This window comes from Hoplias malabaricus, chromosome 17 (genome assembly GCF_029633855.1).
Source record: "Hoplias malabaricus isolate fHopMal1 chromosome 17, fHopMal1.hap1, whole genome shotgun sequence".
Taxonomy (NCBI): domain Eukaryota; kingdom Metazoa; phylum Chordata; class Actinopteri; order Characiformes; family Erythrinidae; genus Hoplias; species Hoplias malabaricus.
The window spans coordinates 20,287,493-20,301,242 of record NC_089816.1 but is presented as its reverse complement, the minus strand read 5'-3'; the positions used below and the strand labels follow the sequence as shown (position 1 = coordinate 20,301,242).

The window sequence follows — 13,750 nt, the reverse complement described above, 5'->3', positions numbered from 1 at the left end:
ACTACTTAATAATGTTTCATATGTACTTCAGATTTAGTATAGCCTACTCAGAATTACTATTTCAAACAGCTAAATAATTTCAATTAAAATGTACTATGTACTATAAATGTACTATAATCTACTGTGTATATTCAAAATAACTCATTAATCAAAGTTGGGCTAACTACAGTGACATTTTCTGCAACTTAGAATTTGTCAGTTGTGTTTACTTGAACAGCAATCTGAATTACTTATTAAAACCATGCAAACTGATTGCCTTAAAAAGACCAAGTAAGTATTACTTGTGTAACTTAAGTACTTTACACATCCATAAAACATGAATGAAAAGCAGATTCCGTACACTTTAAAATAAGTTCATTTACACAATAAATCAAGGTACTGAGATTTTAAAGTTCAATTATATGTGTTTTTATTTGTTTTTGTTTTTTTTTAGAATAAGACCAAAGGCTTAAAATAGGATTGGCATTGTTTTACAAGATGACAAGATGTGTACATACATGCCAGCAATTCAATAAATAAAATAAAACTACAAAATTAACATATACAGACATAAACATAAATTGCTGGTAAACCCTGGGCTGTTTATTTGAAAGGAGAGCCTTAATTTAGTTTAAACATTAGAAACGACATTAGAAAAAAAAGAATCCACTTAAGTGAGCTGTCCTAGACTCACACTTGATTAGCCTTTTAACTCAAGAGGAGATTTTTAAGAGTTTGCAGCTTAGGTGGAAGTTTGTTCTCTCCCAAGCCAAGCATCGCTCTTTGAATGAAACTGAACGTGTTTTTCATGGCTTTAGGGTAATCTAAGTGCAAAGCATATGCCAACCTAAACAAGAGGCACATGGCTTGAGGCAGATTCTGTAGATTGTCCATTACAATACCTCCCTCAACAATGATGGCAGTAGACACTGAGTCAAGGTGGAGATGATTTGGAGAGGAAGGCATATCTTCACTGATGACAGTCAGCACCCCAACAGACACTTGTGCCCAAGCCTCATCACTGTCAGAATCCTGTATAAAAAACAAAGAAAAAATAACATTACATCAGGGAAATGTTGATAGGCATGGCCATTTCTCAAAATATAAACTGCCTTGCCAATACAGCCTTCTAGCCTTTCCCATGAAGTTGTCATAAGCTTAGCACAGTTTAGCTCAGCAGTGCAGAGTTAAGCAGTGTTAAGGGCATTACACACCAAATGCGACATAAATAAACAAGACAAAAAGCAAAACATTTGGACACTTATGTTATGACCAATACACCACATAAGATGATGGGACCATTTAAGACAGGGCTGAAAATCTGCTCCTCACAAAGCATACAAACTATGTTTTGAAAAGTAAAGAAGAATGGAGTTTCAGGGGCACTTCTGCAAATTGTTCAGTTGGCTGTATCTGATTTTGAGTCGTTTGTGAACATTTAATTTTTTATTTATTATATTATCAAATCAAATCAAATTTATTTATATAGCGCTTTTCACAACTGATGTTGTCACAAAGCAGCTTCACAGAATTCCAGTAAGACAAGATTTGACATGAAATGTGAAGACAAATGTAAAACCCTCAAGTGAGCAAGCCAGTTTTTTTTATATTAAAAAGTGTAGTCATGGTTCTGTGGGAGTTTATGTCTCCAGTAAAAATTGCTAAATTAAAACAAATGGCAAATTTTGTTGCATTTTCACTAGCAAGTCATTATATTGTTATAATTTGTTTGAATTTAATTATTGACGTACACTTAAAAAATCTTGCTTTATATTTAAAGGCCTTTAGTTGTAATAAGGCTAATTTATCATACGCGTGTTGCTACGGGCCAAGATTATGTGAAGTGAGGAAGACATGTCACCATCTCCATATGCATCTAAAAGATTTCTGAGGGGCATTTCTGCTTTATTTGATAGTAACAGCAGAAATACAGGATAGGTAGGGTAGAAAGCGGCAATAACATGCAGCAAAGGGCCCCCTATAAATCAAACCTTGTCTGCTCTGGAATGGACTCAGCTTTGACATGTGATACTACTCTGCCAGGTGAACTATCAGGTACCTACATTTAAATTTACATTTACAGCCTTTAGCAGACTCTCTTATCCAGAGCGACTCACACAATGCATCAAATGCATTTAAAATTTGCTTATGTTTGCTTGCTTTTCATTTCATCATAAATATACAAGGCATAGAATTAAATAACTTAATTTTGGAGATACAAGCTGTATTTCTTTCACTTCATTTTAACCAGGCTGGTAGTGTCACCCAGATACCATGCAGCCAATGCCCATCTTTGTACTGAACTCACAGGGATATATATGACATTAATAATTTTATCTGACTCTCAGTAAGATAACGCAAAGTAAATTTCCCCACAAGTCTGTGTGCTCTTTTAAGATGCAACTATGAGAACTTATGAAGCAGGTGTTATAGACGTTTCTGGGGTCATCACCAAGTAGAACAGGTAGGCCTCGTAGTACAAGGGTGCGCATTGCTGTCACATCTGGTTTCTAAAAGTGGATAATGAACAAAAGAAATTTCAAGATTAAGCAACATTAAAATGTAACAACATGTAGCAACATAAAAATATATAAAAATATACAGCGGTGCTGAAGCAGTTGTGAACCCTTTATGTATTTCAATATTTCTGCATAAATATAACCTAAAACATTATTATATTTTCAAACAAGCCCTAAAAGTAGATAAAGAGAACCCAAAAAAACAAACGTGAGGAAAGTATACCTGGTCATTTATTTATTAAAGAAATTGATCTAATATATATTTAACATAAAGTGTCAACTGTATTTGAGCATTTATTTTCAGTGGTATGACCCCCTTGTGCAAATCTGATGATAATTTAGGTCAAAGTTTTGTCCGGAAATTTTAAAAGGTTCAATCTTACCTTCAGTGTGATATGGCCAACTTCAAACCAGCTTTTCAGTGAATAGCTCACCAACTGCTGCCACATCCACTTCTGAGAAGGACAGAAAATGTTTTGGTTAAAACACGTACCACTTGTAGTGTTGTAATTTGTAGATTAGTCACACATTCCTTGATCTGTGCATGCTTTAAAAGTGCTAGTGAAAAATAAATTTTTTGATATGAATGTATATTTTTAAAAATATCTATTCAAGGTCATAAAAAAATATTAAGTAGCATTTCACTTGTTTCACCAGTACACAAAATTAGCAGTTCAGGGAAAAAAGCAACATAAAAGTTAAAAATTAAACTTTTTATTTACATTTCAGATGCTAAGCTTAGCATGTTGCTAACAGTTTATTTACTTTTACATTTACAGTATTTAGCAGACGCTCTTATCCACAATGACTTGCATTTTATGGCTGAAGGCAGGGGTTCCCAAATTTTTCATAAGACCAACCTGTATCCAATTTTACTCACTATATTAATTATAATAATTAATATATATTTTAATTATTTAAAAAATAATTATTATATTATTAAAAAACAACACTTCTGTTTTGTATTCAGCTCTAATCTGCACTATGAATATATTAATACAGTTCAGTAATAACTGTATTAATACAGTTCTGATCTGTGTTATTCAGCTACAGGACTGAACCCTCAGCACTTATTAAAGATGATCTGATCTACACACTATGAAGCTATAGAGAAACTGAGCTGTTCAGATGACCGTTACTGTCAGTACTGCTTTATTACTGGTTTGGTACTGAGGGTTCTGACCTGCGTTCAGCAGCACGGAACGGCTCACAGCACAACTGGACTTTCATACAGTCATGTGCTCCAAACACGGTCCCGCGCGCCTGATTTCCAGTGCCAGCAACCGTTAGATGGGTTTATCGCGCGTGACCGTGATTGCGACGCAGGTCGTAGATTACAGGAGAACTTTGGAAGTGCGGCTAACCAGTTTTAAGGTGGAACCCCCGTACAGTAACTATTCGGGACGAATACACGTTGCGTTGTGAATAACTCTGAATAAGTTGCGAATAAATGTTGCACCTCCCCATGGAAAACTCATTGAGCTTAAGCCTTACAGGTCTTCTCAGTCTGTTTCCCTTGGCATATCTATAAGACCTGCTGTTGAAACTGAATTTAATATTGAAACTAAAATGTTTTTCATAGCTAATCGTACTCTAATCAGTGGCGGACGGCGGCGGGTAAACAAGTTATAGGCGGCTAACGTTTAGTGAATTTACTATCACTAAGTCGCATATATGAGAGCTTAAATGGTTTCGCTTTATAATGTACAATATTCAATTGTTTCCTAAAATATAGTAGATCTTATGTGAATAAGCGGATGCTGGAATCTAGCCTGTAAAGTATTTTAAAGCAGTTTAAAAAATGACCAACTTCACAGTCTGGAGGAAGTTTTTCTTTAAATTTGGCTAAATGTATTCTCCGACTAGACTCCAGCATCTTCTTATTCACAGGCAATCTACTATACTTAACTTTAAAATGTGTATTTTTCGTTTTATATACTAAAGTGCGACGATATAGCTAAACCCGTTTACGCTAGCTAACACATCCACGACTAGTTAGATACTCCGGTAAAGTTGGTTTCATATTCGCATATTCAGATTTCTTTCTTCAATAGCTCTCAAACGGTGCATGCAAATGACTTAATACTTGCAAAGTATTGTTTTTGGGATGCAAGACAAGCAACTACAACCCAGTTTATGTCAGAAATGTTTGCCATTTAAAAAACACGAAATATATTGTTTTCTATGGGCTGCCGCCATCTCCGCGAGAGCTAAGGGACCGTTTACAAACTACACTACACAGTAAAAACGAAGGTGACGAACCTCACACATGATGTATGCTACATCTCCTACCTTGATAAATTTAACCATTACTGGCCCGTGGTGATACATTTTTCATTACAAATTTCAATAGATTTTGAACCTTTGATGATATTGTTTTTAAACAAATTGTATGTGATCAAGTGCCATCCACATGACGTACTACACCTGTTATTTTGGTAAATTTAACCCTTACTGGCCCGTGGTGATACATTTTTCATTATAAATTTCAATAGCTTTTGAACCTTTGATGATATTGTTTCAAAACAAGTTGTATTTGATAAAATGCCACCCACATGACGTACTACACCTGTTATTTTGGTCAATTTAACCCTTACTGGCCCGTGGTGATACATTTTTCATTATATTTCAATAGATTTTGAACCTTTGATGGTATCTTTTCAAAACAAGTTGTATTTGATCAAGTGCCACCCACATGACGTACTACACCTGTTATTTTGGTAAATTTAACCCTTACTGGCCCGTGGTGATACATTTTTCATTATAAATTTCAATAGCTTTTGAACCTTTGATGATATTGTTTCAAAACAAACTGTATTTGATCAAGTGCCACCCACATGACATACTACACCTCTTATTTTGGTAAATTTAACCCTTGCTGGCCCGTGGTGATACATTTTTCATTATACATTTCAATAGCTTTTGAACCTTTTATAATATTGTTTCAAAACAAGTTGTATTTGATAAAATGCCACCCACATGACATACTACACCTGTTATTTTGGTCAATTTAACCCTTACTGGCCCGTGGTGATATATTTTTCATTGTACATTTCAATAGCTTTTGAAACTTTTATGATATTGTTTCAAAACAAGTTGTATTTGATAAAATGCCACCCACATGACGTACTACACCTGTTATTTTGGTCAATTTAACCCTTACTGGCCCGTGGTGATACATTTTTCATTACAAATTTCAATAGCTTTTGAACCTTTGATGATATGGTTTCAAAACAAATTTTATTTGATCAAGTGCCACCCACATGACATACTACACCTCTTATTTTGCCAAATTTAACTATTTCTGGCCCGTGGTGATGGGTTTTTGAAAATAAATTTCAATAGCTTTTGAAACTTTGATGATATGGTTTCTAAACAAATTGTATTTGATCAAGTGCAACCCACATGACATACTACACCTGTTATTTTGGTCAATTTAACCCTTACTGGCTCATGGTGATACATTTTTCATTATAAATTTCAATAGCTTTTGAACCTTTGATGATATGGTTTCAAAACAAATTTTATTTGATCAAGTGCCACCCACATGACATACTACACCTCTTATTTGGGCAAATTTAACTATTTCTGGCCCGTGGTGATACATTTATCATTACAAATTTCAATAGCTTTTGAACCTTTTATGAAATTGTTTCAAAACAAGTTGTATTTGATAAAGTGCAACCCACATGACATACTACACCTTTTTTTTTGGTCAATTTAACCATTGCTGGGCAGTGGTGATGGGTTTTTGAAAATAAATTTCAATAGCTTTTTAACCTTTTATGATATTGTTTCTAAACAAGTTTTATTTCAACAAGTGCCACCCACATGACATACTACACCTCTTATTTTGGTCAATTTAACAATTAATGGCCCATGATGATGCATTTTTGAGAATACATTTCAATAGCTTTTGAATGTTTATTGAAATTGCTCAGAAAGAACATGTAGCTGTTTGAATGAAGTAATGGTGGGGTAGGCAATAATTTGAGCAGCTTTTTTAACAGGTTTAAAAATATTTTTATTGACCAACTGTCAATATTTTGCAGAATGTAAGTATATACACACAAAACAACAGCAATAGTTATAATCCAAAAAAATTACTTTCAATGTAAAAATTAAGTTGTCTGACTCATGAGAGACATAACTTTTGCCAGAGGTGTACATACAGTAGGTGTATGCAAAATGTTGGTGTTTCCACAGGATTCATTTAAAGAAAGCTGGAGCAGACATTCCCAGAAACAGAGACTGTTTGTCTGTAAAGGGCCATTGTGGATCTAGAACATTGTTCAAGACAAGTAGCAACACATCTCATGTTATGCATTACATAAGGTAGTCTTTGATGATATTGAAACAATATCATCAAAGGTTCAAAAGCTATTGAAATGTATAATGAAAAATGTATCACCACGGGCCAGTAAGGGTTAAATTTACCAAAATAACAGGTGTAGTACGTCATGTGGATGGCACTTGATCACATACAATTTGTTTAAAAACAATATCATCAAAGGTTCAAAATCTATTGAAATTTGTAATGAAAAATGTATCACCACGGGCCAGTAATGGTTAAATTTATCAAGGTAGGAGATGTAGCATACATCATGTGTGAGGTTCGTCACCTTCGTTTTTACTGTGTAGTGTAGTTTGTAAACGGTCCCTTAGCTCTCGCGGAGATGGCGGCAGCCCATAGAAAACAATATATTTCGTGTTTTTTAAATGGCAAACATTTCTGACATAAACTGGGTTGTAGTTGCTTGTCTTGCATCCCAAAAACAATACTTTGCAAGTATTAAGTCATTTGCATGCACCGTTTGAGAGCTATTGAAGAAAGAAATCTGAATATGCGAATATGAAACCAACTTTACCGGAGTATCTAGCTAGATAGAGCTATGGGAGTATTCAGAAATAAAGTCACACAATTTTATTTCGTTAAATAAATGAAAAACAATAAATACATTTAAATTCGTTGCTTGCTTGACAACTTACCTTACTTCAAAAGACAAAAGCAGGCCCCACCGAAGTCATCCACCGGCCATTAAACCAGTTCTGGGCGGGAGACTGAACGTTGAGTCCTGCGCATGCTCACATCGCAGCCTTTATTACTACTTGATTGTTTTAAGCTGTCTGCACTCAAGACAATAAGTTAATTGTTTTTTTCTCTCTACAATTAACGGTAACTTACAAAAAACTAGTAAGAAGTGCATTATCTTCATAACCAAGTAAAGTTTACTAATTAATTTAAGTCATCACGGCTATTACATTTTACAGTGTTGTGTATCTGTGTTAAAAGCTCTGTGTGTGGTGGTGGATGGGTGTTCCCCTCAATAAAGAAAAGCCCCCTCTCTGACTTTAATGGGACGACAATAATCAGATAATTATCATTATTATTTTATCTATTCATTGTATTTTTATATATATTTGTTTTCTAATGGAAATTAATGATTATTTGCTTAAATAATCGGTTAATTAAGTATTTGTTTTTTTCCATCCATTCCATCCATCCATTATCTACCGCTTATCCGGGTCCGGGTCGCGGGGGAAGCAGTCGGAGCAAAGAAACCCAGACCTCCCTCTCCCCAGCCACCGACGCCAGCTCCTCCGGGGGTATACCGAGGCGTTCCCAGGCCAGTCGAGACATATAGTCTCTCCAGCGTGTTCTTGGTCTGCCCCGGGGCCTCCTCCCCGTTGGACATGCCCGGAACACCTCTCCAGGAAGGCGTCCAGGAGGCATCCGAACCAGATGCCCGAACCACCTCAACTGGCTTCTCTCGACATGGAGGAGCAGCGGCTCCACTCCGAGTCTCTCCCGGATGTCCGAGCTCCTAACCCTGTCTCTAAGGGAGAGTCCAGACATCCTGCGGAGAAAACTCATTTCAGCCGCTTGTACCCGCGATCTCGTTCTTTCGGTCACTACCCAAAGCTCGTGACCATAGGTGAGGGTTGGGACGTAGATTGAACGATAAATCGAGAGCTTTGCTTTTCTGCTCAGCTCTTTCTTCACCACAACGGACCGGTACAGAGCCCGCATTACTGCTGACGCTGCACCGATCCGCCTGTCAATCTCACGCTCCATCTTTCCCTCACTCGTGAACAAGACCCCGAGGTATTTAAACTCCTCCACTTGAGGCAGGATCTCACTTCCAACCTGGAGAGAGCACTCCACCCTTTTCCGACTGAGTACCATGGACTCGGACTTGGAGGTACTGATCCTCATCCCTACCGCTTCACACTCGGCTGCAAACTGGTCCAGCAAGAGCTGGAGGTCCCGGCTCGATGAAGCCAACAAGACCACATCATCTGCAAAAAGTAGACATGGGATCCTGAGACCACCAAACCGGACACCCTCCGCCACTTGGCTACGCCGAGAAATTCTGTCCATAAAAATTGTGAACAGAACCGGTGACAACGGGCAGCCCTGACGGAGTCCAACTCCGACTGGAAACCAGTCGGACTTACTGCCAGCCATACGAACCAGACTCCTGCTCTGTTTGTACAGGGACTGGATAGCTCGTAACAAAGAGCCCAGTACCCCATACTCCCTGAGCACCCCCCACAGAATACCCCGAGGGACACGGTCGAATGCCTTCTCCATATCCACAAAACACATGTAGACTGGTTGAGCAAACTCCCATGCACCCTCCAGGATCCTAGCGAGGGTAAAGAGCTGGTCCTGTGTTCCACGACCGGGGCGGAATCCGCATTGTTCCTCCTGGATCCGAGGTTCAACTATCGGTCGGACTCTCTTCTCCAGTACCCCCGCATAGACCTTACCGGGGAGGCTGAGGAGTGTGATCCCCCTATAGTTGGAACACACCCTCCGATCCCCCTTTTTAAAAAGGGGAACCACCACCCCAGTCTGCCAGTCCAGAGGCACTGCCCCCGATGTCCACGCGATGTTGCAAAGACGTGTCAACCAGGACAGCTCCAGAGTGAAAGAGTATCCAGCCCCTCTCGAGGAGATTGGTTCCAGAGCCCATACTGTGTGTCGAGGTGAGCCCAACTATATCTAGCCGGTACCTCTCAACCTCGCACACCGGCTCAGGCTCTTTTCCCACCAGAGAGTTTACGTTCCATGTTCCAAAAGCCAGTTTCAGTAACCGAGGATCAGAACGCCAGGGCCCCCGACCCCGACCACCACCCGATCCACAATACACCGGACCCGGATTACTACCTCTCCCACAGGTGGTGGGCCCATGGGAGAGTGGACCCATGTATCTCCTTCGGGATAAGCCCAGCCGGACTCCATAGGTGAAAGTCCGGCCACCAGGCGCTTGCCAAGGAGCCCCTCCCCCAGGCCTGGCTCCAGGGTGAGGCCCCGGTAACCCTGCTCCGGGCAAGGGAGGCTGTGTCCTCGTTATTATCTTTTTCATTCGTGTCTTTATGGATCAATCTTTGTCCGGCCCATCACCTAGGACCAATTTGCCTTGGGAGACCCTACCAGGGGCTATTGCCCCCAACAAAATATCTCCTAGGCTCACACAGGCACGCAAACGTTAAGGTGGTGATCCAAGGAGGAGTGTTTTTTTCCAAATACATAAAAAATATATGTTCAGTGTAATTTTGTTTATGTGCTTTGGCAACATTGTTACTGAAACAGTCATGCCAATAAAGCCAAGCTGAATTAATTGCGCCTTGCATTTTACAGTGTTTGCGCTCTCTTTTTGGTGAGACCCCTTGGAGCTCATTAAAAAAATGGTCAAATAAAAAGGTGCTTTACAGGACAATGGGCTTGGCGAAAAATACAAAAAAGCAGTGTTTTTAATTAACTTTAAATAAACTAAACGACAGAGAGCACTGAATGATCTGAAAATAATCTGCGATGCACACGATCATGGCTCCAAACTTTTTAAAGACCCAAAGTATCAAAGACTTGTCCTCTGTTTTAATCACAAAATAAAAGTACAGTTTTGAGGTGGTAACTGCTGTAAAACTGTAAAGACACACCTTTCACTCCTCAGTCCATATATAAGCAATAAAAGCTTATTCTAACAAACTTCAACTCATTTACACACACATGTCCCCATCAGCCTCATGTAGATCAGCCCTGTTCATTTACTGTGAAGTTATATGCAGTGTTTTAGTCCTGATCCTGATGAGGCACAGAATAGAGCTCATTTACAAACATCACACATAAAGGTACAGGACGTTTTATACATGGACCTAAAACATACGGGACATGTAGATTACTGGCACTTTTTAACCTACAACTTTTCCTGACTAGACGTCTGGTTCCATTCACCACCGCTGTGAATATTTCTGACAGTATACATTTACCTCAAGTGCAGCATTTCACACCAAACCAAACAAAGCCCACTCTCCATCACTATGTTTACATCTTAACCACTTAATCCTGGAGAAATGATAGAAAATAGGTGGAGTTCCCCTTTAAGATATCACCAGCCCTATGTTTTTGAGTAGTTTATGGAAATAAATGCTGAGATAGAGTGGTGTAAAGCAGCTTAATTACCCCTTTAAGTTCATAAGCTATGCATTCCATGGATTTAGATAAAGTTGTAGGGCGTTATACACATTAAGAATCCCTCTGAGAAAAAAAACAGTCTGGCTGTCACATTAAAACTGCTCACACTGAGCCTCATCTTGAATTAATCTAAGTTGAAACTGGGAGTTTTGACACTGTCCTCCACTTTCTTAATCACAGCTGCTGAGAAGAAAGATAAGAAACGTCCGAGCGGGCGTCTAAACCCTAAGAAACACAACGGAAAGGGAGGAAGATGATCAAGTCTGCTCCTAAATCAACATAAAGTCATTACAAGCTGAAGTGGAAATGGTAAAATAGTCTTTATTCGCCAAAATCGGGAATCTGCCTCGTCCTGAACACGTTACAGACCGTTTCCGAGGAAAAAAACGAACTGAAAACAAAGGAAAACGGGATTAAAATAAGGGAAATACTCACAGACTCAGAGAAAGTGCGGAGTTTGGTGCTTTTCCATCAAAGAGAGGAACATCAGTGATTCACCCATTCACTGACAGTGAGAAAATAACACACTGAACAGCGCCCTCTTCCGGACACACACAGCTACAGGCATTTACTGTTTACACACTTTAGGACGTTTATAGAAACATGCTGCTGTCATTCCCCTTACAGTAAAATTAAGGCGTGCGAATGACTTCACAAAACATGAGAATTAAATGTTTATCCAGCCTTATTTAGTCCTTGTAATAACTCACACCTTAAGTCGTTCTGTATATTATATGAAAACAGTTATAGTAGCAATGGCATCAGCTCAGTGTTTTAAAGAAAAGCTGTTTGACAAACTGCCCTCCAGACCAGAGTGCCTGCCTTTGTTGTTGTAGTTTGCAGTGCATTGTTTTGAGGTTTGTGAGACCTCACATAACACAGAAAGGTGCTGTGGTGAAATGGACTAGGGCACCTTTAATATATATACCTTCATTTTTATTGTTTTTTTATTTATTTCACTCACCACAGATATTATCACTTCAAGACAAAAAAACTGGGTAAACCCAATTTGATCCAAATAAGTCTGTGATGTGCTGGGAAAAGGGAAAATAGCATGTTTTTGTATTTCTGTTTGAGAAGGGCCACATAAAAACCTTATACCCCAGCAATGTGTTTGATTTAGTTAAACCAATTTAACATTTAGGCAGCACAATGGTGCTCCAGGGTCCTGGAGATTGTGGGTTCGAGTCCCACTCCGGGTGACTGTCTGTGAGGAGTGTGGTATGTTCTCCCTGTGTCTGTATGGGTTTTCTCCAGGTGAGTGTCTGTAAGGAGTGTGGTGTGTTTTCTCTGTGTCTGTGTGGGTTTCCTCCGTGTGACTGTCTGTGAGGAGTGTGGTGTGTTCTCCCTGTGTCTGCGTGGGTTTCCTCCAGGTGACTGTCTGTGAAGAGTGTGGTTTGTTCTCACTGTGTCTGCATGGGTTTCCTCAGGTGACTGTCTGTGAGGAGTGTGGTGTATTCTCTCTGTGTCTGCGTGGGTGTCCTCCGGGTGACTGTCTGTGAGGAGTGTGGCGTGTTCTCACTGTGTCTGCATGGGATTCCTCAGGTGAATGTCTGTGAGGAGTGTGGTGTGTTCTCCCTGTGTCTGCGTGGGTTTTTTCCGGGTGACTGTCTGTGAGGATTGTGGTGTGTTCTCCTTGTGTCTGCGTGGGTTTCCTCCGGGTGACTGTCTGTGAGGAGTGTGGTGAGTTCTCCCTGTGTCTGCGTGGGTTTCCTCCGGGTGACTGTCTGTGAAGCGTGTGGGGTGTTCTCCCTGTGTCTGCGTGGGTTTCCTCTGGGTGACTGTCTGTGAGCAGTGTGGTGTGTTCTCCCTGTGTCTGCGTGGGTTTTCTCTGGGTGACTGTGTGAAGAGTGTGGTGTGGTTGCGCCCAATGATTCCAGGTAGGCTCTGGACCCACCACGACACTGAACTGCTTAAGGGTCACAGATAATGAATTAATATTGACAAAGTCTATAGGATTATGATTGATGGTGATGTAATGTTTCTTGTTTGTCCATATCATCCAGGTCAAGGTGTGAAAGTGTTCCCTGACTAGAGAGAAATCCTGATTTCTGTCCTCACCTCATCACGCTGATGTCTCTCTCATCAGTGAGGAGTCTGTGTATGGTTTGGGCTGTGACTAATAAACACAGGAATGCTCCCACTCGCTCCAAAGGCCTCTTCAGTTAAACTGCACCCTGATAAAGGGCAGAGCACCCTGGGAAAAAGACTCTGGAGGAAAAACACTGTGGAAGAATTACAAACCGGATTCCAAAAAAGTTGGGACATTAAATATATTGTAAATAAAAACTGAATGCAATGATGTGGAGATGGCAAATGTCAATATTTTATTCGTAATAGAACATAGATGACAGATCAAAAGTTTAATCTGAGTAAATGTAACATTTTAAAGGAAAAATATGTTGATTCAAAATTGCAGTGTCAATAAATCCCAAAAAAGTTTGGATAAGTAGCAATAAGTGGAAAAAGGAAATTGAGCATATAACGAACAGCTGGAAGACCAATTAACACTAAATACGTCAATTGTGTAAGAGCCCTGGGGTTGGGACGAGGCTGCGTGCTAAGTCACCACCAGTCACTAGAGGGAGACAGAGACACTCTTAATTTGGGGTAATTGGTTCCACCTGGGCTACTCTTACTTAAGCCAACACACACCTCAGTGCTCAGTCTTGGGTTTCTCTTTTCAGAGTGCCGTGCAAGTCTAGCCGGTAATTTGGTAAAGGTTTTCTTCTGGGTCTCTCCGGATCTTCTTTTTCTCCACCAGAGCTTT

At 39.7% G+C, this 13,750-nt stretch overlaps 1 long non-coding RNA gene across 1 annotated transcript; it reads right to left on the bottom strand.

The window, feature by feature from the left end:
- Positions 1 to 382: 382 nt before the first annotated feature.
- On the bottom strand, positions 383 to 7,578 carry LOC136673989 (uncharacterized). The gene is made up of 4 exons (XR_010795988.1): positions 7,488 to 7,578; positions 2,882 to 2,953; positions 2,432 to 2,489; positions 383 to 1,011 (listed from the first exon to the last, which is right to left on the bottom strand). It is a non-coding gene; the product is annotated as an uncharacterized lncRNA (long non-coding RNA).
- Between the last annotated feature and the right edge of the window lie 6,172 nt (positions 7,579 to 13,750).